The sequence below is a fragment of the Camellia sinensis genome, chromosome 13, assembly GCF_055761805.1.
Source record: "Camellia sinensis isolate YWXY chromosome 13, ASM5576180v1, whole genome shotgun sequence".
NCBI classification, from domain to species: Eukaryota; Viridiplantae; Streptophyta; class Magnoliopsida; order Ericales; family Theaceae; genus Camellia; species Camellia sinensis.
The window spans coordinates 104,480,619-104,504,580 of NC_138973.1; positions in this window are offsets into that span (position 1 = coordinate 104,480,619).

Consider the following 23,962-nt stretch of genomic DNA (forward strand, 5'->3'; position numbering starts at 1 on the left):
ATTTCATGACTCTGCGTTCTATCACAGAGGGGCAACTGTAGACACCCTATTTTTGACGACCCTTACGACTTAGACGTTATTACGTGCACACCCAATGATGAACGTATATGCTTGCCAAGTGATCGAAGTCCTCAGCGGAATGCCACAACTTTAAGCCCTTCAAACCTTGCACTCTTGTTACCTCATTCTTGGACCAGTCCTTGGCTTTTCAAGCCTGCAGCCTTTGGTGGCTTATCAGCCACCCCTTTGGGCTACCAGCCATCACTTTCTTTTGCAGATATTTTGTGACAGATGTGCCAACTGTTTGCACAGATGCATGCATCTGCCCCCATGTATAGGGCTGGATATTCTTGAGGGGAATTCATGTTTTCTATATATAGGAGGCCTCTCTCTCATGTTTTGAGGTTAGAAAAATTTTAAAGCAAAATTTTTCCTCTCTCTAGCAAATTCCTACACTTTTGCTTACAAATCTTCAACCTTTGCCTATACACTCCTAACCAAACCTCTTTATCTTTGAGCTGAGGTATTCTTGAGCCTTGTTGGAGCTCTAGAGGGTGTGGTTTCTTGGTTTTGTTGCTTGGAATTGGTTTTCCTCTTCAAAGGTATAAGGCTTTGCCTATTTGTTTTCTTTGTCTACTCTTTTTCTTGAAATTTTCCAACTATTTTTGGGCTATAAAACCTCTGTATTTTTGGGCTAAAACTTGGGTTCTAAGGCCATTAAAGGTCGAGGGGTAGTTCACCCTTCTTTGTACCTTGCTTTGAAGGCATTTTCCCTTGTGTTTCCCACCCTTACATCATCTTTTTCTAAGCTTTTAAACACTATTTTTTTGAACTATTTCAGTGGCCAAAATCATGTTTTGAAGTCTAAATTTGGAGGGGTTAGCCACCCCTCTTTGTGTCTTGCTTACTAGCCTAGCTTGTGCCATGTTTTAGCTTATTAATCTAGCTTTTGTTAGATTAATTCTAGCATGTTTTAGGACTTATCTTAGACTGCTTTAACACTGTGTTTGGTTGATAGTTACATTTGAGCTTTGTTTTGCATGCTTGTAGTGTAATTGTCCTTATGAGTTTGGTGTTCTAGGCCTTAGACACCATCTTATTTGAGTTGATTTCATTTATTTATGGCTTTCCATACTTGTGATCACACTTAATCATCTCTACAACCTCCTTCCTTTCTTGGCTTTTGTTTTGCTTTGAAAGTAGTTCAAATAACTTGTTTGTTTAAACCATGAGATTGAGGTGTCATGTTTAATGGTTTAATCCCTTAGGGGGTTTATTACCAATGGTATGATATCTCTTTCACGCCTAAGACAACTCTTGGTTTGAGCCCTCTTTCCATTAGAGGACTTAAACTCACCCTTTGGACTCAATTCATTAAAGAATGGTAAGGTGCAAGATAATAATTTGTTTGTATTCAATCGGACGCTAATTAAACATGTGGAAGCTTGAGGCATTTCATACTCGTTAGTGATGAAATGGTTCAAGTTTCCAAGGTCACTACTTCCCTTGATCTTCCATGATAGGGAGGTGGTTTTGAGAGTCTCATTTCATTGCATTTATTAAAATTGCACATTTTGGTTCATATGCCATCAGGCAATGAAATTTCATGAGTTGATGGTTTACAAACCAAGCTTGCTACTCCTTTGATTTGTTCATGAAACAGAGGGGTGAGTTGTGCAAACAAACCCTTGAGAATACCCTGTGCATGCTCTGTTTGTTCTCTATTGCAGCAGGGTGAACTGGGCAGCAGTGGCCGGCAAACCACCTTTGATGGCCAGTAGGCCCTCATCACTGGCTAACTGGCCACTGATGCAAAATTCAGCAGTGTGTTTGTGAGGCAAAGTAGAGTTATTCTGGAAGTGGGCAATAGTGTATGTGTTCTCTGCGCAACAGAAGCTCTCCGGAAGCAAAACAGTGGCCTTTTCGGGTGGAAATTGAGCATGCGCATGAACATCCCTCGCTTCCTGAGGTGTAGTAGTTAGCTTAGTACTTAATTGGTTAGTTTACTTACTTCTTTTAAATTGCACTTGTGTTGTAATTATTTAATTAGTTAAGTAACTTAGCTAGTTTATTCATTTTGTTTTGTAATAATTAATTAGCTTAGCTTTAGTTAGTTAATTAGCTAGTTTAATCATTCAGACTCTCCTTCGTGAGAGCGCAATATAATAATGTGTATGTCTTCCAACCCCACATCTTTCTCCCTTTAATTTACTAGTTTATGATGGTTAGTTTAGGGACATCATGTTTTGTTTAGCATACTTCATGTTTGCATCCATTTGTATTGCATGAACCGAGGCTCGGTTCATCATTCTAACTTACATTGTTAGCTCAAATTCTTCTTTGAATACGTACTTAGACCGCATGCTATCAAATTGTTTTACATGCCATGTTAAGTAGCCGAGCCTATTTAGTTGCATATTGTATGTTTTGCATTAGTCATCTTGCATAGTTAGGATCATGTATTTTTCTAACTCATTTCTCTTTTGGCTTGGAGTACTAGGTGAACCTTTAGTCGCTTTAGCATATTGCATGCTTGTGATTGTTACCATGGTTAGCATGCTCACCATGAGGCTAAATGCTTAATTGCTATAGCTGCTTGACTGCCTATGGATGAAGGCATGTTACTAGAATTAAAATAATTTGAGCAATGTTTATTTGCGATCACTTTTTCAAGTGGTACATATTTCGAAACAATTTTCAAAACAAACATGAATCAAATGTTCCAATTCTTGCAAATTAGTCTATACTTGTGTGTATGCGCATCACATAGTAATGCTAGCCTAATAATCAGAACAAGAGCATATAATGTAAATAAGGTTCATAGCATGATTAGTAGAGGCCAATCTTTGATCGGGCTAGCGGGGGTGCTCAATTCATTCATGACCTTCCCCTCTCGTACCTAAGTTCCTGAGCCAAGACAATCTTGGTGATGACGGACACGCGGCCTTTGGCACGAGTCATGGGTTTCCTAAATTTCCTCAAAAGAAAATATTTAGGTGGCAACTCTGTATCTGGCAAAGCAATCCATTTTTGACAATTTGATTCAAAATCGATTTTCCAAAAGATTTGCTGTATTTGGACTCTTTAGTGTTTATCAATTTCACATTGCACTTGTGAGGTTAGATTCAGAACCGTAGGAGTCTGAACTATAGGGCTTATTCGTCTTCCGAAAGGGGGCACGAAAAGTCGAGCTACAGCATGTCCCGATGTTCACACCAACCTTTTCCTCCTCACGTGTGCAGCACGTTAGGATTGTACCCTCGGTTAAAAACATCGGGTGCGCCAGTTGTTCACACCAACCTTTTCTCATCTCGCGTGTGACGCGTGAGGATTGTTTACCTTGGTTAAAAACATCAGGTGCGCCTGTTTGTTCACATCACCCTTTCTCCTATCGCGTGAGACACGTTAGGATCTCGGTTGAGACCTCAGGTGCGCTCAATGGTTACGTCGTCCTTCACCCTTCCTACGCGAGGCGTAGTTAGGTCTGCATTTTCTTACATCCTTTCTACATGAGACATAGGTTGGTTTGTGCTTTCTTTGTGCTTTTCATGCGAGACGTGCCTGTTATTCACTTCTTTCCGTGTGAAACATGGCAAGGTTTATTTTGCTTTGATTTGCATTTTCATCCAAGCGTTGCATTCTTGTTTAGATTGTAGCGTTGTTTCATTGCTTTATTTACATTATGTTTCATTGCATATGTTGCATTGCATGATCATAAGTTATTTGTTGCATTTCGTTTTTGCATTTTGCCCCTGAGTTCAATCTTTGCCTTTATGTCTTGATTTCTTGCCCGAGCCTTGTGGCCTCGTCAAATGGGTCATCTCTAGGCTTTGACATTCACTCACATCACTTTATGACTTTGAGCTCTATCAAAGAAGGACAACTGTGGACACCCCATTTTTGATTGCCTGCAAGGCTCGAGCGCTTTGTCCTGTACACTTGATGATGAAAGTGGTGTTGTGCGTGGTTCAAGGTCTCAACGAAGGGGCATTGTTTGAAGCTCCGAAACAATCCCAAACCTCCTATATTCCTACTGATTATACCCAAGAAATCCATTTTTACACATTATGCCACCCCATGCTGAGGCTGAAACAGAAAAACTGGGGAACACATTGAGGCCCAGCCATGCCTTAGTAGCAAGAAACACTGTTCTGGGCAGGAGTTCGCCAGCTATTCATTTTTGAAGATATTTATGACCCCCCTTGCTCAAATTCTATAAAAACAACCATATATCTCTGTTTTGTGGGTTGAAGAATTTCTACAAAGCCTCAACATCACCTTGAAAGCTCCTCTTCTCCTTATTCTTGTGCAAGCAACACTTTGAGCAAAGCTATCACCTTGAATCTACATCCATACACCATATACACCTTCATACCTTGGCCTAGGAACCTTGGTTGAGCCTTGAACACCATAATTCAAGCTTGACAGTGTGTTGAGACTTAGTTTGAATCATAAGCAAAAGTTTACTTCTTTGAGAGGTATAAGCTTGTCATCCTCTCTTTTACTTCTTTTTCTTTCATTCACTATCTAGATCTTGTAGTTTTATGTTGTTTTGATTCTATTCCAAGTGTTTTATGTTTGGGTTTGGAGAGCTACCAAAAGGGTAGAGAGAGTTTACACTCTTTCTACACCTTTACATATAGCTCAAACCCTTGCTTTTACACTCTTTTTCTTTTCTTTCTAAGCTGATTTTTAGAGTTAAAAAAAGGGCCAAAAATCATGCTTTGAGGTTTCAAAAATGAAGGGGTTAGCCACCCCTCCTCATTCTTATTTAATAGTCTTGTTTTCTCTCTTTGTTGATTAGTTTTTTTAGGCTTTTTTCATGCATTTTGAGCCACTGTTTTTCATCTCTTGAGGGCTGTTTTGGGGCTATTTTAGGTTGTTTAAATAGTTTATGCATTGATTAACTTGGTTGTTGTCTCATAAGTTTGCCTACATAGTTTCTTGTATATTGTTCTTAGCTTTTCTTTAACTCATTTCCATGCTTAAGAGCCTCATTTTAATAATCAACTTGCCATTCGTCTCTTTCATTTGAGAATTGTTTCAATTGGTTGACGGTTATTCATAACATGAACTAGCGATTTATGCTTAATGGCTTAATCTCTACGGAGGTTCATTGCTAGCGGTGTAGTCTCTTTTTCATTTTGAGAATCACCTCCCATTTGACATATTTCTCACTTAGTAGACGTAATCTCTAGTGGACATAACAATCATTTTGGACTTAATGGATTAAAGGATGATAAAGACTAATTAATTTGGATTAAAATGAACCAACCCACATAAAGAAAATGAGTTATATTGCTTGGGGTTTGGCTGGACATTATGTTGAATATGTTGTGTCAAGGGTTATCTTGCGTCAATTCATGATGTTTTGATGAATCTTGAAGCGTCGCTACCTCTCTCTTTGAGTTCACTCTATGATCAGAGGGTGGGTTGGTTGTTGTTCATGTCATTTATTGATTTTTGTCCAAATTGTACCCGAAATTGTCAAGCAATCAACTTGCTCATTGATGGTTTTGAAAACAACTCCAACCTTCTCTCGAGGCTTTCCCATGACAGAGAAGTGTGAGAGGGACAAACAGAGTCCAAAACACTCTGTCTACGCTATTTTCACTTTAGAGCATAGAACAAAATTTGGCACGAAATTGAGGCACGACCAGTCTTCTTTAGGTCCGGCCGGGCTTCATTGAGGGTCGGCCGGTCATCAATGATTGCTTAGCAGTGTATTTTGCAAAAAATAGAAGACAATGGCTGAAGGGGAAACAGAGCAAGCTTGGTGTAGACAGAGCTGTTCTTGGACATTGAGCATGCAACCCTTGTACATCCTTGTTTGCATCATGTTGTAATTAATTTATTTATTTATTATTGTTGTTATAATTAGTCTTGTTAATTATTAGTGTTGTAATTAATTAATTTATTATTATTGTTTATTTGTAATTGTTTTAGCTAGTTAGCTTAAATAGCTAGTCTACTTATCATTATTATCCTTATTGTAATAGAGTAGTTAGCTAATTAATTCTTCACTTAGTTATTAATTCAATTTTGTAATAATTAGTTTAATTTGGACTTTCGGACTTTGAATCGCACCCTCTTGCACGAGGACATTTATGTAATAAGTTGTATGTCTTCCAACCCCACATCTTTCTCCTTTTTACTTACTTTCTTACGATGGTTAGTATAGGGACATCATTTTTCAAATTAGCATTCTTATGCTTTGCATCCATTATCTTGCATGCATCCAAGGCTCGGCTTATCATACTAACCCAATATCAATGTTCAAATTTATTACTTGAATACATACTTTATCGCATGTCTTAAATGAAATCATATGCCATGCTCATAGCCGAGCCTATAAAATACATAATGTGTGTGTTGCATTTAGTCATATTGCATCAATTAAGAACATGCATATTTTTCTAATTATTTTGCTTTGTTTTGGCTCGGAGTACTAGGTGAGCAATTTTTTGTTTTAGCATCTCTCATCAAATGTTTGTGTTACCAAGTCCAAATATGTTCACCATGAGGCTAATTGCTTAAATGATATAACTGTTTGAATGCCTGCGGATGAAGGCTAGTTGCTTGAATTGGGATAGTTTGATTAATGTCCATTTTAAGACCACTTTTTCAAGTGGCAAATTCACAAAGCAATTTCAAATAAAACACGAAATCAAATATTCCAATTCTTGCAAACTTAGTCTATATTTGTGTGTGCATCACATAGTAAAGAATAGCTACTAATCGAAACAAGAATATATAATGTAAATAAAAATCACATCATGATTAGTAGAGGCCAATCTTTGATCGGGTGAGTGGGGTGCTCAATTCATGACATTCCCATCTCATACCTAAGTTCTCGAGCCGAGACACTTTGGTGATGACGGACTAATGGCTTTTGGCACAAGTCTTGGGTTTCCTAAATTTTTCAAAAATATTTAGGTAGCAACTCTGAAATCTGGCAAAGCAGTCCATTTTTGGCATTTGATTCAAACATTGATTTTCCAAAAGAATTGTCGAATTTGGACTTTTTTTGTGTTTTCACTATTTCATATTGCACTTGTGAAATCAGATTCAGAACCACGGGAGTCTGAACTGTAAGGCTATTCGTCTTTCGAAAGGAGTACGAAACTCGAGCTACAATTACTAATGATCATACATCATACTCTTTAATTAACAATTAATCATTTCTTTACCATAAGTAACCATCCTAATGCTAGAATGATAGCTATTGTTTTACACAAATTCAGCTAATGACAGATAAGCTTCCCAATTTCCTTGGAAATCTAACACACACATTCTGAGCATATCTTCCAAAGTCTGTATCGTTCTTTCTGATTGACCGTCTATTGTGGATAGTATGCACTACTCAACCTCAATTCAGTCTCCAAAGCCTATTGCAAACTCTGCCAAAATCTTGAAGTAAACTTTGAATCTTTATAAGACATAATGGATACTGGCACACCGTGTAATCTCACAATCTCATCAATATAAATACTAGCTAATTTATCCACATTATAAAAAGTTTTGACAGGTAAGAAATGTGCAAATTTAGTCAAATGATCAACAATGACCCAAATAGAATCCATACCTCTAGAAGAACGAGGTAGACCAACAATGAAGTCTCTAGTGATATGCTCCCATTTCCATTCTGGGATTGGAAGCGGCTGAAGTAATCCAATGGGTCATTGATGTTCAGCTTTGACTTGTTAGCATTGTAAACATTTGGCTACAAAATCAGCAATACACTCGTCTTCATTCTAGGCCTCCAGAAATTTTGTTTCAAGTCATGGTACATCTTTGTATTCCCCAAATGCATAGAAAATTTAGAGTTATGAGCTTTGGTCATAATATCCTTCCTTAAGTTAGAACAATCTGGTACACAAAGTCTATTCTGGAACTTCAACACATTATTTTCACACACAAATCCCGGTCTTGGTTTTGAATTGATTTCTTCAACAATCTTTTTCAAAAATTCATCTTGGAGTAGCTTTTCTTTAACTTCCTCTATGATAACTGGTTGTGTAGAAATGGCAGGTAGAACTCCACCTTATTCACGCAACACAATTTCAATTTCAGTTCTTTCCAGCTCATACAACAAGTCTTTCTGACCAGTAAGTAAACATGCCAAATTCCCAATGGATTTTCTACTTAAAGCATCAGCAACTGTATTTGCCTTTCCCGGATGATGCAGAATATCTAAATCATAGTCTTTAATCAACTCAAGCCATCTCTTTTGCTTCATGTACAGTTCTTTCTAAGTGAAGAAGTATTACAGACTCTTATGATCCGTATACACTTCATAAGTTATGCCATACAAATAGTGACTTCAAATTTTTAAAGCAAACACGATAGTTACAAGTTCTAGGTCATGGGTCGGAGTTGCCGAGAATCATATGCAATTACTTTCCCATTCTATATTAACATACATCCCAAGCCATTGTACGATGCATCACTGTAAATCTGAAACCCATCTGTACAGTTAAGTAGAGTCAGAATTGGTGCAGTCACTAGTCTAGTCTTTAATTCTTGAAAAACGGCATTTCTTTGATCATTCCAATCAAACGGTATATTTTCTATGTCAACTGTGTCAATGGCATAGCAAGTTTGGAGAAGTTTTTTACAAATCTGTAATAGCTGGCAAGCCCCAAAAAACTTCTAACTTCTAACACATTTATTGGTCTTGGCCAATTTACAATAGCTTTAACTTTTTGTGGGTCTACTTATATGCCATCCTTGTTGATCACATGCCCCAGCAATGTCACACAATCAAGTCAGAATTCACGTTTGAAGAATTTTGCATACAATTTCTTTTCTCTCAAGATCTGTAGCACAGTTCTCAAATGATTTTCATGTTTTTCCCTGCTTTTCGAATAAATCAGTATATCGTTAATGAAAATTACTAAAAACTCGTCAAGAAATTGTTTGAGCACCCTATTCATTAAGTCCATGAATGCTGTAGGTGCATTAGTTACCCCAAACGACATTACCAAAAACTCATAGTGTCCATATCTAGTCCGGAATGCAATTTTCTCTACATTTTCTACCTTAACTTTTAATTGGTGATACCCGGACCTAAGATCAATTTTGGAGAACTCTTGGGCTCCCTAGCGTTGATCAAATAAATCATCTATTCGAGGTAGTGGATATTTATTCTTAACCATTACTCTGTTCAATTCCCGATAGTTTGTGCATAACCTCAAAGTCCCATCTTTCTTTTTGACAAACAAAATTGGAGCACCCTAGGGTGAAGTGTTTGGCCGATTAAACTTCTTATCTAACAGATCTTGTAGTTGGACTTTCAGTTCTTTTAATTCATATGTTGACATTCTATAAGGGGTTTTCGAAATTGGTTGGGTTTCAAGTACTACATTAATAGTAAACTTAATTTCCCTATCAATTAGATCCCCGGGCAGTGCATTTGGGAAGACGTCAAGGAATTCACAGAATACAAGAATAGTGTCCACATTAGGGTTATTAGAAGTCACATTTAAAACATTGTACAAATAACCCCTACATCCCTTTCGAAGCAATTTGACGACTTTCAAAGCAGAAATCATATACAGAGGTGGAACTATCTCATTCCTAGCAAACACAAATTTAGACAAGCCAGGTGGTCGGAAGAAAACAAATGTATTCACACAATCAATCAGTTGCACAATACTTAGTCAACCAATCCTTACCCAATATGTAATCAAAATGAGCAATGTCCAATGACAGCAAATCAACATATAATAACACATCCCCAATCATGATGTCACACATAGGATACACATAAGCACACATCATAGAACCCCAAGAAGGTGTAGATACAGATAATAAATAATTCATAGGTTCTAATGGTCTAGGCAATTTGCGAAAAAAAAAACCATGCAACACGAATGAACGTGTAGAACCAGAATCTATCAGCACATATGCATTTTGAACACAAATAGGGAGTATACCTGACACCATAGACTCAGTGTTCTAGACATCTCGTAGCACGAGTGCAAACACTCTGCCTTGCCTCAAGGTTTCCTTGCCATGCATTAGTTCTTGCGTTTGTTCTTGGTACAGAAACAGATCTGGCTGAACTTGCCGCAAGATGGTTAGAAGTTTGGGATATGAGCGGACAATATTTTATCATGTGGACAGCCTTGCCACACCAGAAGCAAGCACCTGTTGATCGGTAGCAAGCACCTTTGCGTTTTCTTCCGCATTCTGAGCAAGTAGGGGTTGTACCACTACTTTGACTTGAACTACTAAAGGATCCTGTGTTTTGCTTCTTTGAAAATGACCGACCCTTTTTGAAACTAAATCCCGATCTCTTACCACTCCATTCAGTTGTTGGAGCTTTGGTTTGTTTCACAGCAGCTAGGTTGGCTTCAACCATTAGGGCTCTATTAAGAACATCCATATATTTGGGTAGTTTCAACACACCAACCCAGTCAAATACATCTAGGTTCATGCCTCCTTCAAATTTTGAGCTTTTTGTAATCGGTATCTGCCATGTGTGGAGCAAATCAGGCCAGTTCAGTAAACTTGGCTTCAAACTCTGCTATTAACACATTGCCTTGCTTGAGTTCTTGGAATTCGAACATCTTTCGGTCTCAGAAACACTATGGAAAGTATTTTTCATGGAAGATCTCTTTAAATTGACTCCAGGTTAAAGCCTCATTAGTGTCTCGGATAAGCATCCACCAACATCGAGCTTCATCCTTCAAAGTATATGTTGCCAACAAAACTTTCTAGACTTTAGAACATGGAAAAACTTCAAATAGTTTCTCAGTCTCTAGCATCCATGTCTCGGCCTTTAACAGTTCAATACCATCTAGAAAAATTGGTGGCTTCATCTTGTTAAATTTCAGAGTCAGACTAAGAATGTCATTGTTGACCGGCTCTACTTGGACTAGAGGGGGCGGAGGTAGTTGTCTCTATTGCTATAACATTGATTCTGTTAGAGCCTCTAACATTCATTCCATTCGATTCTTTAGAGCCTCAGAAGATTCAAATATACCATCATTTCTTGGATTTTCCATTTGCTATAGGTAAATAGAGCACTAATAAACACAGGAATAATCCTTTCACAGTATTCAATTTCAGTTTATTTCATTTCAATATCAATGTATATTGGTTAAGATATGTTCACATGATGTCACACATTCACACATGCAGATGTAATGTCCCTACTTCCTTTCTAGGACATCTTATAGCTCCTGTGGACTTGTGTGTGCGGTATAACTCGTGCTCCGATACACTTTATCACAACCCAAACCCACCTCCATAGGTTTAGCGTTGTAACGAGCCAGTAATCCTAGGATTACCAAAGGCCTTTAAACAAATTAAACAAGCATACAAGGGATAACGGAAGCTGTGGAGAAGTGGTTTGGAAATACTCTTCTCATCCTGGGGAACGCTCGAGATCCTCTTCCGGTCACCTGAAAAGGAATATACACTCCAGCGGGGGTGTCGGAGTTAGCACTCCGACGGACAAGTCAGTAACCGTACTCAAGAATACTTATATTCTAAGTTAAGCACTACAATTCTCACATACCTTTCTTAGTCTGTTGTTCCTTTATTTATACTTGTTTCCTGGGCCTTATGGCCGGGCCCACTTGTCACTCATCCTCATCTTATTTACTCGGCTCCATGGTTCAGTATTTGTTCAGGCCATCTATTATATTTGGCATCCTTATCGTGCAGAGTAGAGCCGTGTAATATATGTCTTCTAGAGTATGCTTCTGATTATTCCAATTATTCGGCTCCCGCAATTGCCCCCCAAACACCTCGCTAGCATCAGTTAGTCGGCGTGTTTGGCTGGAAGTCAAAAAATTCGGCGGTCAATCCTCTTCCAATGCATATCAGAACACGTGCGTGCTTTCTAGTCATTGTAACGCTTTCCCGCCCCATTCGTGCTTCTCTCGCATTTATTATGATTTGAAACTTAAGTCCCTTCGAAAACATGCTTTTTTCGAATATTTGAACTTCCTGGACTACCAGTCGGTATCTCTTCTTTGACGCGTTTTCTGCAACTCTTATCCATTCCCTCGTTGTCTCCTTTTCCTTTCGTAAGTTTTCTTCTCTTCTCCTCGCAATCCTATTTTTCGTATTTATTTTTGATTTAGGATATCCTTGAATCCTTGCTAGAATGGCTAAGCATTTGAAAGACCTCCTTTTCGAGGGTCAAATTTCTGGGTTCCGAAAACATTTTTCTATTCCTGAGGATGTCCATCTTGCTCTGGTAATGAACAATACCCTTGATATGGAGAGGAACGACCAAAATACAATCGTCTTCCCTCTCCTATCTATTGCGGAGGGCGTAGTTCGCTTTCCCCTACACCCATTTCTGAGGGCCGTCATCCGCTATTGGAGTCTGATTCCTTCGCAACCCAATGTAAATTTTTTTCGAATCGTAATGGGAATCGTAGAGTTGAACCGGCGTCTCAGGATCAACCTCGGCATTTCGGCGATTCGGCATTGCTATGCTTTAGCCAAATCCTCCAGTTGGCTCGGGCGCTACTTTCTCAGGGCCAAGGACACCGACCATCACTTGGTGACGATGCTTGCCAGCTCTGGCAAACGAGTTGACAATGTAATGGTCAATGTCTGAGGTAACTAGGAATTCGGCGAGGGCGAAGATCGCCTGGACCCTATTCCCAAACGGAGGGGTGAACCAGGTGGTCGTATAACTCCTTGTTTGTTGATCTTTCTTTTATGCGGTGTTTTCTCCAAGCCTTACCTTTTATTCTTGCAAGCAATAAGTTGAAGAGGATTTTGACCTCGGCTGACGACGCAGTCCATGCAGAAATTAAGACAGCTCTAAAGTACTTTGGCCGTCCAAACGTACAGATGCAAGGGAGAGCCGCCCTTATTCTCCTGCGGTACGAGCCTACTTATACCACATTGTCGGCTGCGGACGATATTCTGATCCCAACCGGTGAACAGCACCTTACGGCTCTTGTCTTCCCCAGCTTCAAGACCCTCAGGCAAATTGGTCTTAAAGCTTCTGATTCGGAGCAAGACTTAGAGCCGGTGGGCGAAGTGGTTGCCGAATCGATGAAGGTGTTCTCTACGGAGGCCGAAGAAGTTGACAAAGCCCTCGAATCAGCATTTGCGACAACCAATCTTAACAAACCTACTTCTCTGTCCACTTCGGGTCGGACGGAGCTATCCTTCAGAGACATTTTTACAAATTTGGGAAATCTACCTGGAGCTTTTTCTGAAGGCATGGTTGGGGAAAATCTCACGCAGATGGCGAGAAAGAAAAATGCCGAGAGAATGGCCACCCAAAAGAAAGCCGAGGCTGCTGGTTTTGAGCCTACCCCGGTTGAATCTATACAACCGGTTACTGTAGAAGAAACGGCTCAAGTTGTTATGGTCGAAACGGAGGGAGTTGAATAGCAGGTTACGAAAGAACGGCTGGTTTCAAAAGAGCAGGGCAAAAAACGTTCCACCGAGGGAGAGGCCGGCTCAGAGGATAGCCCTGCTAACAAACGGCCTCGCTTAGAGGAGTCCGACGTGATTGTCCCCTTCGTTGTTCAACCGAAGATCAAAGACACGCCAATTTCCGCTGACGCATCTGCCATGAAGGATCCAGCCGTGGTATTGAGCTTGGCCACTTCAGTTTCACTATCGGCTGACAAGGCCACCTTTCGAGAAGAGCTGGATTTGGTAGCTATAGCGTTCGCTGCCCAGTCGGCCCTTCTGGTATGTATACGATACTTTCATTTTTGCTTGTTTGGTTTGGTTTGCGTACGACATTGCTTGATGTGGCGATCCAAACTTGTTTTGTAGACGGTTGGAAGGATAGCCAAACTAGGCCATCGGCAGCATGATGCCATTGAAAGAATTGGCGGCTTAAAGGTTGAAGCTGAGGGTGAAAGAAGTAGGGCCGAGTTCGAGGCGATGAGAGCCGCAATGGAAAATGCTCGAGTCGAAGCTAAAAAGGAGAGGGCTCAAACTGCTGACCAGCTTAGATCCGAAGCCGAGGATAAGGCGAATGCGAGCGAGGAGTCGCTCAAGTTAACCCAGGAGGCGCTATCCAAGGCAGAGGCCGAGTTAGAAGAATTGAAGGCGGCCGAGAAAAAAGCTGAATCTGAAGCTTCTACGGCGTTGGAAGCTGGGAAGAGCACCGCCTTGAAGGAATACGTAGATGAGGTCCCCAAATTCGAGAATAGAGGATTCAAACATGGATGGCTCAAAGCCCTTGCTTCCACTAGAGTTACATTAGCCTTGCCAATTCCATACGAGCAAGTGGACGTCGAGCCACTTGAGTCTGATCCCGAGAATTGATCTGGGACACATTCTAGTTTTATTAGGCACCTATTTTTTGTTTAGTGGATCTTTGTTAGTTGAAGGTAATTTTCATGCATAAATTAGTTACTATATGTGCTCAATTTATTAATGAAAATTTCCTTCCCATGTCACTATTATTTGTACGAAGTTCCAACTGTGGGATTTTCTAGTGTTAAGTTTAATTTACAGAAACACAGAAAGTGAAATTCTATCGTATTTTTCAAAAATGGCAATTGTTACTAATGCTACTACTGCTAATGTTGGTAGGGATCAAAACCCCGGGACAACTAGCTTGCCAACCCCTTCTATTGTGACCTCTGTGGTCAACCCGGTTGTTGTGACCTTTGTGGTCAACCATGTTGCTACTCTTGCTATTCCGGTTGGCTCGCTCAACCATCATGAACACCCGGAAAAGTTCAAGGGAGTGAATTTCGAGAGGTGGCAGCAGAAGATGTTGTTCTACTTGACTACTCTAAGCCGTGCGAGGTTTTTGAATAAGGATCTAGCAGTTGTGGAAGAGTATGAAGACAAGCAGAAGCTCATGGCTCTAGATGCTTGGAAACAGTCAAACTTCCTTTGCCAGAACTATATTCTGAATGGCTTGGCAAATTCACTTTTCAACGTGTTTTATACCAAGAAGTCGGCAAAGGAGCTGTGGGATGCTTTGGACAAAAAGTACAAGACCAAGGATGTTGGGGCAAAGAAATTTGTCGTTGGTCAGTTTCTAGACTTCAAAATGGTGGACTCAAAAACTGTCATCAATCAGGTCCAAGCGTTCCAAGTAATTCTGCATGAGATTCATGCAGAGGAAATGTTCTTGAGTGAATTATTCCAGGAAGCTACGTTAATTGAGAAGCTGCCTAACGGCTGGAAAGACTTCAAGAACTACTTGAAGCATAAACAAAAGAAGATGACAACCGAAGAGCTCGTTGTCAAGCTCCGAATTGAGGAAGACAACATGAGGAAAATAAGGAATACCTCCACTGTGAAAGCAAACGTGATTGAGCATGGCCAATGCTCGAGGGTAAAGAAGAAGCCACTGTAGCTTTCTTTTCGTGCTCCTTTTGGATACGATTAGCCCTATAGTTCGAACTCCTGTGGTTCTGAATCTGGTTTCATAAGTGCAATGTGAAATAGAGAAACACAAAAGAGTCCAAATACGGCAAACCTTTTTAAAAAATCGAGTTTGAATCAAAAAAATGCCAAAAATAAACTGCTTTTGTTAGATTACAAAGTCACTACCTAAATATTTTAGAGAAATTTAGGAAACCCGTGACTCGTGCCAACGGCCATTAGTCCGTCATAACCAAAGTGCCTCGGTTTAGAAACTTAGGTATGAAAGGGAAAGGTCATGAATTGAGCACCCCACTCACCCGATCAAAGATCAGCCTCTACTAATCATGATGTGATTTTTATTTACATTATATGCCCTTGTTCCGGTTATGTAGGCGCGCCCTTGGTCTTCATGCTACAGTTCGGACTCAATGTCACGGTTCTTAATCTGATCTCACAATGTGCGATGTGAGATTGATAAATCACCAAAGAGTCCAAATCCGGCAAATCGTTTTGGAAAACTGATTTTTGTAAAGAAGTGCCAAACATGGACTGCTTTGCCAGATACAGAGTCACCACCTAAATGTTTTATTTTTGGGGGAAATTTAGGAAACCCTGACTCGTGCCTAAGGCCACGTGTCTGTCATCATCAAAGGTGCCTCGGCTCAGGAACTTGGGTACGATTGGGGAAGGTCATGCAATGAGCACCCCCGCTCGCCCGATCAAAGATCGGCTTGTACTAAGCATGATATCTTGTTTTTGAAAACACATGCGTTCTTATTCCAGTTATTAGCTAATATTACTAATTGATGCGCACAACACACAAGTATAGACTAGATCGCCTAATTTGGAACAAGACATCGCATATTCGTTTATTTGGAAAATGGTTTGAAGTTTGCTACTCGCAAGTAGGCTAAAATGGAGATTTTAATGAATTGTTCCAATTCAAGTAACCCAACCTTCACCCACAGGCATTCAGGCAGTTATATCACATAAGCAGTTAGCCTCATGGCAAGCATGCTATCATGGCAAAACTCACACACATGCAAGATGCTAAAGCGTAAACACTTATAGTGTAATCCGAGCCAAAATGGAGAACTAGTTAGAAATCAATGCATGATCCTAGTTCATGTTATAATGGCTAATGCATCGCATGCAAAATGCAACTAGAAATAGGCTCGGCTATTCTAAGATGGCATATGAGATGTGACAATTCGATACATGTATTCAAGTAGGAATTGAAATACAATGCAGTTAGTATGATACGCCGAGCCCGGTGCATGCAATCTGGATGAATGATGCAAACATGCATAACATAAGGATGCTAATTGAAATATGCCATAAAACTAACCATCGTAAGTGGTTAAGTAAAAGGGAGAAAGACGTGGGGTTGGAAAATATGCATCACACACACGCACGCTTATTACAAAATTACGCCCTCTCGACGGAGGGACCAAAAGAATAATACAAATCATCTAATTAACTAACTAACAAGCTAATTAATTATTACACAACACTTAACTAATTAAACGAATCAATTAAGCTATGAAAACAATAAAAAAGCCTCGGGAAGAGGGATGCATGCATGTTCGGTCGGCTTCACTTGGAAATCCGTTGCCATGCCACATGTTGCCTCTGTTTGCACTGCTTTGCACCTCTGAAAACTGCACAAGTCTCAAGGATGCTTATGAACCACTCCCTGAGTGTTGTGGGAGGTCACCGGTCAAAATATAGGATCATCGGCCAAGATAAAAAGGTCATCGACCAAAAGTATGGCTCTCAGCCAAATGTTTGTAGTCGACCGGCATTGAAGATGGCCGACCGGCCATATCTTCCTGCAGAATGATGTTTTGCTGCAGCAGAGGACAAACAGAGCATGGCAATGCATTTTCAAGACAATGTATGCACAACCACCCTCCCTATCATGTCATGAGCTCAAGGGAGTATGGTTCTCGACCCTCGGGCCACCAATCACGCATTTCAATGCATGATGGCCAAAGGTGCCAAGTGTGCAATTTATATCAAATGAAATGCACACAACATATAAGGGGCCTCAACCTCTATCATGCTTGATCAAGAGGCAAGGGATGCATGCATAATGCTATGCAACCTAGGCATGCAAGCAAGCTAATGAAACATGAGCATGCAAGCAAGCAATGTGCAATAGGCATACAACCTAAACAAGTAAACATGCAAGGCATGTAACAACAATGCCAATGACAAACATGCAACAACATGTGAGGCAAACATGTGACAACATGTAAAAGGACAAGTATATTTACACCAATGTAATACATACATGATGAACTTAACAAAGTAACATAATCATGCAAGCGTTACAATGTAATAGGCATGCAACAACAATGCCAATGATAAGCATGCAACAACATGCTATGGGACTAGCATGCAAACATGCAAAGCAACTTAACAAAAGGCATGCCAAATGCAATATAACTCAAGCATGCAACAACATGCAATAGGCCAAGTATGCAACAGCGTGCAAGGCAAGCATGCAACAACATGCGAAAATGGACTTAAACCAACATGGACAGCTCTCAAACATGCCCAAATCAGCGGCCAAAATGCTAAGAAATGAGGGTCAAAAGCATATACAAACATGAATACTAATTGGCCTATCACCTAGGCATGAAGACACAACTCTTAAGCACATTTAAAAGTGTGAAAAGTATGCAAGTGTGACAACACTACATGCTCTGAAATGATGTTAGAAATGATGCCAAATCACACATATAATCATAATCATAGCATGCATAAGGCTTAAAGCCTAAGACTAGCAAAGGGACTTGAACCAAAGCTACACAAAACAAAGAGCATATGGCAAGTATAACCAAAAACAATCCTAAATCATGTCAAAATGAGCCTAAAACATGTAATGGCCAAGGCCAAAACATGCCAGAAAGGTGGGCTCAAAACAAGGAGCATGCAAGGCTACAAAAGGGGTGTTACACAACACCTATCAAAACCGAACATGGTATGATTTAAGCAACCAAAATCGGAGTTATGGCATGTTAGAACAAGACCAAAAACACATTGTAATGGCATCCTAGAGGCCTAAACATAGAGGCATACACAATGGTCCATTCATGAGGCATAAGACATCAACTCTTTAAAACATTAAAGGAGTGATAAGTGCAAGTGTACAAGAATACTATATGGACTAAAATAACATACCAAGTGATGTCAAATCACTGAAATGACCCAAGTAAAGCATGCTAGTGACTTGGACACTCAAAACTAACAAGCTAAATTACATGGTGGTTATACAAAACAATGCAAGCATGACCAAGATAAGGCAAAATAGAGCTCTAGCATGGTAAGACAAGGCTAAAAGCTTCATGGAGTTGAGCCAAAATCATGCTAAAATGACATGTTGCAACATGATGCATGTTGACACAGACAAGAGGATTGCAAGACAAGTATATGAAGCATATTAGAGGCCATCAAACCAACTTGAAATAGAGGTATATTATGGCAAAACAAAGCCTAATGCACACTGAAATAAAGCTAAAGCAAGCTAAGCATACAAGCCACCAACATAAGCCATTTATGCAAGCATTCAAGACGACAAGGAGAGGGGATGACCCTCTCCTATTTAAGACCTCAAAACCACCTTTCCACCACTGAAAATCCTCTGGATTTCAGTGGTAGAAAGGTCATGCAAAGCTAAGAACAAAGGCCAAAAGGGATGGCCTAAAACAAGGCCTAACAAGGCCTTCGAGGGGGTAAACAACCCCAAACCAAGAAGAGACCTTAAACAAAGGTCTAAAGCAAGTAAAAACAGAACTTTTATCAGTTAATAGCTAAGCTTAAAACAATAAGCAAGAAGGGCTAAAAGCTTAAGCAATAATGGGGCATTAAAAGTAAGTTTGCTCACCCGTGAAGAACACCTCCAAGAACACAACACCAGCAGGTTTCTCTGATCAAAATCACCTCAAGAACCCTAACACCAGCTACTTAGGATCTCAGCAACCAAGGATGGTGTCTACTAGGTGCTCTAGTGCAAAAGTATGAACAAAACAACCTTTAAGGCACAAACACACACACAAACATGTGAAGAGAGGGAGATATAGAGATAGATAGATACAACTCTCTAACCCTAAATTTTCAAAACCTCTGAGAAGGGAGGAGGGGCATCCTTCTTATAGAATTCAATTCCAAAGCTTCTTGGAGAAACTAAGCCAAAGGGGCAAATCCCTCCATACACGTGTATGGAGGGGGAAATTGTGGATGCTAGCTATGACAGCTTGAATAAAATATCTGCAAAAAGAAGATGAACAGGGTTCGGCCAGAAAATATGGCCGATCGACCAACACAAGGGTCGATCGACTAAAAAGAGTGTCGATCGGCCAACACTTGTGGCCGATAGCAAGAAAACAGGTCCGATGGCTTCATGTCTTGGCCGATGGGTTGAGGTAATGGCCAACAAGCCACCCTCTTCCCTCAAAAGCAAAAACACAGGTGCTTGGTCCACAACCAAGCACAAAACAGACAAGTTGAGAGATCATGAGGCAAGGCGTGCGACCGAGACCTCCAGGAACTCAAAACGAACACGAACATGGATAATCATTGAGTGTTCAAACGATGACGTCCTGTAGACGTCCCCGAACGTCCCGCGAGGGAATCCCGTTTTGTTCATATGGGCTTACTACAATTCAGGACTCAATGTCACGGTCCTGTATCTAATCTCGCAGAGTGCAATGCAAGACCGATGAATCATCAAAGAATCCAAATCCGGCAAATCATTTTTGAAAACAGATTTTTTTTTTTTTGAAAGAAGTGCCAAACATGGACTACTTTGCCAGATACAGAGTCGCCACCTAAATATTTTATTTTGGGAAATTTAGGAAACCCTGACTCGTTGCCTAAGGCCACGTGTCCGTCACCACCAAAGTTGCCTCGGCTCGGGAACTTGGGTACAATTGGGGAAGGTCACTTCATGAGCACCCCCGCTCGCCCGATCAAAGATCAGCCTCTACTAACCATGATATCGAGTTTTGAAAACATTATGCATTCTTATTCCGGTTATTAGCCTAGATTTACTATGTGATGTGCATAGCATAAAAGTATAGACTGGATCGTCTGAATTGGAACAACACATCTCATGTTTGTTTATTTTGAAAATGGTTTGATGGTGCTACCCACAAGTAGGCTAAGACGTGGATTTGCCACCCTCGGGTGGGCTTAGAAAACATGATGGTTTGCCACTCTCAAGTGGGCTTAAAACTCACAGTCAATGCATTATTCCAATTCAGATAATCCAACCTTCACCCACAGGCATTCAAGCAGGTATATCACATAAGCATATAGCCTCATGGTAAGCATGCTATCATGGCAACACTTACACTCATGCAAGGATGCTAAAGCATAAACACTTACCGAGTACTCCGAGCCAAAACAGAAACTAGTTAGTAATCAATGCATGATCCTAGTTCATGTTAAAATGGCTAATGCAACACATGCAAAATGCAACTACAATAGGCTCGGCTATCCTAAGAATGGCATATGAGATGCTACAGCTAACACGTATTCAACTTGGAATTGAAATACAATGCAGTTAGTATGATGTGCCGAGCCTGGTGCATGCAAAACAAATGAATGAATGCAATCGTGCGAGCATAAATATGCTAATTGAAACATGCCCTAATCTAACCATCATAAGCTGGTAAATAAAAGGGAGAAAGACATGGGGTTGGAAGACATACATCACACGCACGCACACTTATTACAATTGCGTCCCCGCTCGGAGGGTCCGAATAATAATACAGTCCGAATAAACAATTAACTACTCTAGCTAATTAAATATTACAAAATCCTAATTAATTAACAAATTAACTAGGAAAGCAAAATAAACTAGTATGCAAATCCATGGATCGCCTCAGCTCTGTTCCGAATGATGAAAGATGCATGCATGGTCGCGTCGCCTCGTCGAAAAATTCCTCGCGATGCCTCGATTTGCCTCTGTTTGCAATTAATCCCAGAATGATGTGCAAAGCCCTAGAAGGCTGCTGATTTCTAGTTTGCTACAACAGAGAGCAAGAAAGGGGCATGGCAAAGTATTTTCACATATGTATGCACACCTCGATCCTCGTGCCACCAATCACGTATCTCGATGCATGATGGCCGAGGAATCGAATTGCACGACTCGATGTGAAATGAATACACATGAAAACACAACAAGACCTAAACTCCATCATAGGTAATCCGGAGTGTCGGCGACCGGGAATTAAGACACGTTTCGTCATTTTGAGTACGAAACGTCCCTCGTTTCCCGTGTTTAGGCTAACTCCTATCCCAAACACAATGCAATGAGATGGCATACACAATGCGACTAGCATGCAACCTAGCATACGCAATGTAATGGACTAAAATGGCATACACAATGCACGATGGACTTACACCAATATGAGTGGACCTCAGCCACACTCAAATCAGTGGCCATACGATGAAAATGAGACAACCGAAATACGTGCAGACGTGCACGAATGCAAAGGACCGATCCTAAGGCATCAAATGCCACTCTACCAAAGCATGACAAGGGATGAAGTATGGCATACAAACACACATGACACAGCTCTGAAATGGCATAAAAGATGATCCCGAAACATGCGAATATGTCACACAATGCATGCTAGATGGCCCGGGTACCGAAACTAGTGAAGCGGGTTACACTAGAGGTACACAAAGCAATGCACCAATGGAAAAATCAACCCCAAACAGACCCTAGGTAGGTCTGAAACAGTGGGAAAATGGCCTAAAATGATGGCTTGGAACGCAAAGAAATAGAGCTCATTCAATGGTCAGTACATGAGGCATACAAGCCCGACTCTCAAACGCATTTAAAGAGTACAAAACATGGGAATATGGCATTCACATAAGCTCTGAAATGTGATGTATAATGGCCCCAAAATAAGAAAACATCTCAGTATATGCATGTAGTGGACCTCAAAACTCAAAGCTAAGCATGGACATTGAACTACAAGCATGCAAAACAAGCATCATTCAACCATGAGACCCAAAAATAGAGCTAAGGCAGTCCAAAATATGCACAAAATCAGTTTAAGGCATGGCCAAAAAGTGCTAAAATCAAGGGTCAACAAAGCAGGCAAAGAAAGCTAGTGAACCATGAGTTGTACTACAACTATATGAAGCTTATGAGAGCTCACCAAACCAGCCAAAATTTGAAGTATGCCATGCCAAAATATGCCCAAAAATCCACTGAAACTCAATCAGTGCATGCAAGAATGATAGGCTCCTTTGGAAGGCCATGCAAGGGGTTATTGTACACATGTATGATGGACACACAAAATGGAAAAATCACCTCTGGAAAGAGGTTATGAGGGTCCTAAAACCCACCAAAAAGGTTCTGAAATTAGTCTAGGAAGCATCCAAGTGGAAGCCCCTTTAAAAGGCCTTGAATAGGATTGTTCTACACATGCATAATAGACACTTTATATGGAAAAATGGGCTTTGGACAGAGCCTATGCAGACCTTAAAACTCACCAAATAGGGCCTGAAATAGGGCTTTGAAACATGCAAGTAGGAGCCCCTTTGGCGGCCAACAAAGTTAGTAAACAAATCAAGGGGTGAGAGGGTCACCCCTCTCTGATTTTAGGGCTCAAAAACACATGTTAGCCACTGAAAATCCACTGAATTTCAGTGGCTAAAAGGCCAAACCAAGGCCAACACAAATGCTCTAATGCATAGCCCTAAACATGAGGAAATGAAGCATGCAAAGGGAAAGATGACCCCAAACAGAAAAAACGTCTTAAACAAACATGTTTATAAGCTCAAAAAAAAACTTTTTTCAATTTATGACAAAACCCAGAAATGCTTGCAAATAAGGCTAAAGAATGGAGCAAAATAAAGCTACAAAGAGGGAAATGGTGACTTACCATTGTAGCACAGCAATGCAGCGAGCTCTGGACCGAGAAAGTGAGCCCTCAACCTCTGAAAAATAGCCCCAAGGTACTTAGGATGATAGAGGAGGTGTTGTGCTTGGAGGTGTAGTGCAAATGGCCAAGAACCATGGAGCTATGGAGCTTGGATGTAGAGATATAGAGGGAGAGTATATGTATGCCTTAACCAAAAATGTTCAACCTTGGCTCATGAGGGAGAGGCTCCCTCTTATAGAAGAGGAGATCCATAGCTTCTCTAAGAAGCTTGGAGCAAAGAGGCCAAGCTTCTAAAGGAAGCTAAACCAAAAGGGTCAAGCTTCTTGAGGAAGCTAGACCAAAGGGATCAAGCTTCCTCAAGAAGCTCAACAAAAGGTCAAGCTTCTCTTAGAAGCTAAGCAAAAGGGACCAAGCTTCTTTAAGAAGCCAAAACAAGAGGTTCAATCCTCGGAGGATGGGGCAAATGCCTCCTAGCTGGCACAACTAGATAGCACTCAAAGAGACAAAAAAACAGAAGGCTGGCCGACCAGTTCAAGTGGTCGGCCGACCACTTGCCCTGGTCGGCCGACTAGGGGTCAAAAGGTTCAAGTTGAAAAGGTGGTCGGCCTACCCATATTGGTGGTCTCCCAGGTGAATGCAACTCAATGGTGGTATGGGAGACCAGAAATTGTGGCTCAAAAGTGAGGGAGACCACTTACCTGTCAAGAAAAACCGGCCGACCGGGGAAA